This window comes from Equus asinus, chromosome 2 (assembly GCF_041296235.1).
Source record: "Equus asinus isolate D_3611 breed Donkey chromosome 2, EquAss-T2T_v2, whole genome shotgun sequence".
Taxonomy (NCBI): Eukaryota; Metazoa; Chordata; class Mammalia; order Perissodactyla; family Equidae; genus Equus; species Equus asinus.
In genome coordinates this window covers 100,018,403-100,022,824 of record NC_091791.1, presented here as the reverse complement: position 1 = coordinate 100,022,824, position 4,422 = coordinate 100,018,403, and the positions used below count along the sequence as shown (strand labels likewise).

At 56.4% G+C, this 4,422-nt stretch overlaps 1 protein-coding gene across 9 annotated transcripts in view; it reads left to right on the top strand.

The window, feature by feature from the left end:
• ZNF710 (zinc finger protein 710) overlaps positions 1–4,422 on the top strand; it is a 62,288-nt gene that overhangs the window by 37,504 nt on the left and 20,362 nt on the right. The window lies entirely within an intron of this gene.

Sequence of the window (4,422 nt, the reverse complement as noted above, 5' to 3'; positions counted from 1 at the left end):
GTGAGTGTGTTGTGTGTGAGTGTGCTTGATTTTCACACAGGAAGCCTCCTGGGCATTTAGTGTCAAGGAACAGGGGCCAGCACAGGGGGGTCTCATTCTCGGAGTCTCCCCTCCACCCTGTGACCCACTGGGGCTGCTTTTGCTCAGGGGTGAGATGAGAAGGTGCCCAGGGATCCCAGAAGAAGACTCCACACTCTGGTGAGGAGAGCTGGGTTTTGTAGTTTGTTTAGGAGTTTGGTCTTTTGAGCTGCCTTAATGAGTTGTGAAATTTCGCCTAGTGTCTGTGACGAGGGCTTCTACAAGCCGCCGCAAAAGCCCTTCCCACCTCTCCAGGGCTCCACTCTGGCACTGGGGTCCGGAGCGCCTGTCCCTAGGCAACCCAGGGCTCTCGCGTGAGCCACAGACTTGAGCTGGAACCTCCCTTTGAGTCCAGGTTCTTCTCCAGCATCTCTTTCCTTGCATCTGATTTGGTTACTTTTTCTCCCCAAAAAGAGGAGCTGCTTTTCTCAAGTGGCCATGCTCCCGCCACCCCTTCGTGGAGTTTACTCCAGGTGTTTCCAGTGCTAAGAAGAACATGCCGGGTCTCTCAGGGCCCTGGGTGGGTCACACCGTGTGTGTACATAGAGTGCAGTGTAGAAGTAGGAAATTACCATTTACCAGACGCCAGCCCCCAGGCCTGGCGCTGTCACCCGCATAAGCTTATTTAACCTCTCTGTCATCCTGCAGGAAAGGCAGCTGTTATCCCATTGCACAGTTGAGGAAACTGAGGCTCTGAGAGATGAAGCAGCTTGTCCAGGGCCGTACGGGAAGTGGCCGAGCTGCCTCCAGAGCCTCCTGCTGCCCTTAGTCAAGGGCCTGCCCTGAGGGTCCCCAGACCCCACAGGCTGTCCGCACAGCAGGGTGAGTGGTGAGGACACCATCACCTCCACCACAGACACCTCTAGTGAAGGCCAGACCTTTGCTTGTTTCATAATAGTCACCTCCACTAAAATCATTTTGGCCTTTGGGTCACAACTCCACATGCGTTTCAGTTTTAGCGCCTGGGGACACGTGGCCCAGAGCCCACCGCTCTACAGATGAGGTCTTCTAAAGCCCCTAAGTGTCATCCTTTAGGATCCGGACTGAAAAGAAAATCAGTTTCCACTCTGTGCTGAGCTGGCCACTTGAGCACTTTCTCCTCTGCCATGCGTGGGCCGCCCCTCTATGGGGACCTGCCCTCCACTCTCCTTCCCAGGCCCCACTGCCCCTCCAGCCAGGCCTCCCCAGGGATTTTCTTGTCTCTACCCTCCATCCTCTTGCTCCCCTCTTCCAGCCTGCATCCCGAGGCCCACTTCAGCCCTCCCCATTAGCTCCTGGTAATAGACAGATGGACAGACCCACAGCGCAGCGCCCGGCTGGGGCACCCCATCCTGTGGCCCCAGCCTCCTCCTGCCTTCTCTGCCGGGTCTCTCCCCTGAATGTCTCAGATCACAAGTGCATTGTGGGCTCCCTCCTTCCTCATGGCATCTTCCCTCCCCAGCTAGACTTCGGGGGTCCTCAAGTGGGCATGTGCACGTGGGCTTCCCCCCATTTCATGGTCCTGCCCCTCAGCTCATCATGTGAAAGTATCGTCTGGTCGGGGACTGAGGGAAGCGTGCATTTGCACGTTGTTCCTGCTCGCCGCTGATGACAGCGTGTGTGGTCGGCCGTATGTGTGTGATGTCTGCGTGTGTACACTGTCAGCCTAAATGTTTCGCCAGCTATCCCTCCCCCAAGGAGATACATGGAGGCATTACGTGAATGAGAGAGGCATTCTGTGCTCATCTCCTGGCATAAATCTGTACTCAAGTTGGATGTGTGGGTGACTGCAAAATAAATGTTGATTACGGCATCGGCTTCAGGAGGCAGCCGCTGCCAGGGGCTCTGCCGGGGTGGAGGCCCTGGGATGAATCACGCAGCTGCTGTGGGAAAGAGGGAGAGGGCTCAGTGCCCAGGCCACGCTCCTCGCCCGTGCTCGTCCCTCGGCACCTTCCCTGCCATCTCTGTGCTCATCTTTCCTCTCTACCTTCCTTCTCCATCCTGTGCCTCCAGCCTGGGCAGGCTGTGTGCATCTCTCCCTGCATCTCTTCTCGCATCTCTAGGCCTCCCCAACCCCTCTGCCTGCCCTTTGTGCACCGAACACTCGGATCATGCTCCCAGGGCTAATGGGCTCAGTGAAGTCTCCTAACAACTCTGGGAAGTGGGCACCGTTACCCTGTGTCACCAGTGAGGGCACTGAGGCTCACACAGACTCACATGTAAGGGATGGGGCCAACTCCGCAGCCCATGCTCTGAGTCTCCGTTGCCTCCAAAGTGCCAGTTTACCTGGAAGAATGTTCCCGACCCCTTAGGTTTAAAAAAAAAAGCAAAGTTCCATTGTTCTTCTGTGGTACCCCACACATTTAGTGTGTCTTTCCTCTCTGATACTTTGCTCAGCTCTTCCGTGGTTTTTAGTCTTGTCTCACTAGCCAAATTGTGAGGTCGCTGAGGGTGGAATCTTCATGCCCCACCAGCCGCCGGCACAAGCCTGGCCCGTGGAGTAGATAATGAGAAATAACAATAATGGCCATAGCTCCTCGTGACTGAGTCCTCATGATGCACCAGCCTTGTCATCCAACACTTCATTCCCCTTAGCTCCCTTACCTGAAAAGCACAAACATTTAAGTTACACCTAATAATGGAACCCAAGCTCCACCTATTCTCTGGTGTGTCTGGTGACCTTGGGAGGGTCATTCAACTCCTCTGTGCCACTGTCCCTGCTTTACGTACATGACCTCCTCAGGTACAAGTCTGGCCTGAAGGAGGGGCTCAATACATGGTGGATCCTTCTCATGTCACTATCCCCATCTTACAGACAAGGAAACCGAGGCCCAGAGAGGCCTCTGGGACTGAGGAAACTGCCCAAGGCCACACAGCTCGGCAGTGGCAGAGCAGGTGGTGCCGGCCAGCCTGCCAGCCTGAGGGCCGGGTCCTTCTCCCTCGGTTCCTCTACAGAGCGAGGGGCTCTTCCCCATTCCCCCATCTCTGCTGCTTCCCCTCTCCTCCTCCCCAGGCCTGCTCCTGGGGCTCCTGAGGTGCTAAGCCAGCCTTTTAGGGGAGAGGCAGAGCTGTCATGTCATTGGCACCTCTGAGGGCTCGGCAGGCCCAGAGCATCTTGGGGCCAGGCCTTGCCAGCTGCACCCAACGGGGCCAGGCGGGAACTCCTCCAGCGGGGCCTTTGGGTCCCGGGACTTAGGGGCGGCCGGTACCTCCCCCTGGCCTAGCAGCACGTCACAACTCCAGCAGATGCTCACACGGCCTGCAGGGCTCCCGAAGGTGAGGGCCCCCTTCTTCTCCATGTGACTTTCGTTTCCTGGCGGACTTGCTCCCGTTTTCCACCAGCCCATCTCTTCTCTGTCACTGGGATGCTGGGCCCACAGCCATAATCGGCTTGCCTGGTTTTCTGTGGTAAATCTCTTTGTTTCTCCTGTCGCTTCTGATCACTCCAGATTAAACACAGAAACATAGAAAGCAGGGATTGAGAAGGCTGGCCCAGGGGTCCGTGTGACCCTCCCCTCCCCTGAACACAGGAAGAAGGAAGTAAAAGGGGAGAAACCTGATTCTAACCAGCTCAGATCCTGCCTTTACCTCCTACGTGTGATGGCCTTGCCAAGCCTCAGTTTGCTCATCTGTAAAATGAAAATTAAAATGCCCATCTCCCTGGGTGGCCTGGATCGTGCGCCTGGTCCATGACAGAAGCTCAGTAAGTGATGGCTGAAAGGAAATTGAAAGCTGCTGACAACCGTCACTTCTGCCTTACACTGTGGAGACACAGATGCAGTTAGCAGAGCCCACAAGCTTTGGAGTGTGGGGAGCTGGGTACACTGAGCATCCGCTGTGTGCCCGGGCCAGCGGCCAGGCACTGTGTCTTGTTCACGCCTTCCCGCAAGGCAAGGTGGGGCCTGGAGGAGGAGCACAGAGCCGTGGGTGGGTGGGCTCTCCCTGAACTGCGGGGGATTCCTGCTGGGCCAGCACTGGGAAGGATGCTGGGCCTGGCTTAGCCCACCCTCTAGGTCCTGCCTTGCTCTGTCCTCAGGGGGCCTCCAGGGTCTCCCCCAGCCCGGCCTCAGGGAAGCAGGGCCAAGTCCCGAGGGTGAGCCCTCACCCCCTGGACACCTGCCACCTGTGTGTTCTCTCCCTCCCTTCCATAGCTGTGGTCAATAGAGAGCCCGCATGGTGGCAGGCAGGGGGTCCATTCTGGGATTTGTCTGAGTCTGACCCTTGGAGATGACCTGAGAGAAAGAAGGCTGGGACTGATGAAATGGGTTTCTTTTTCCCTCCTTTCTTTCTTTCTTTTTTTTAAGCAAGAGATAAATAAATGTCGCCCTGAGATGACAAGAGAACCCTGAAGGAGATAAAAGGAGA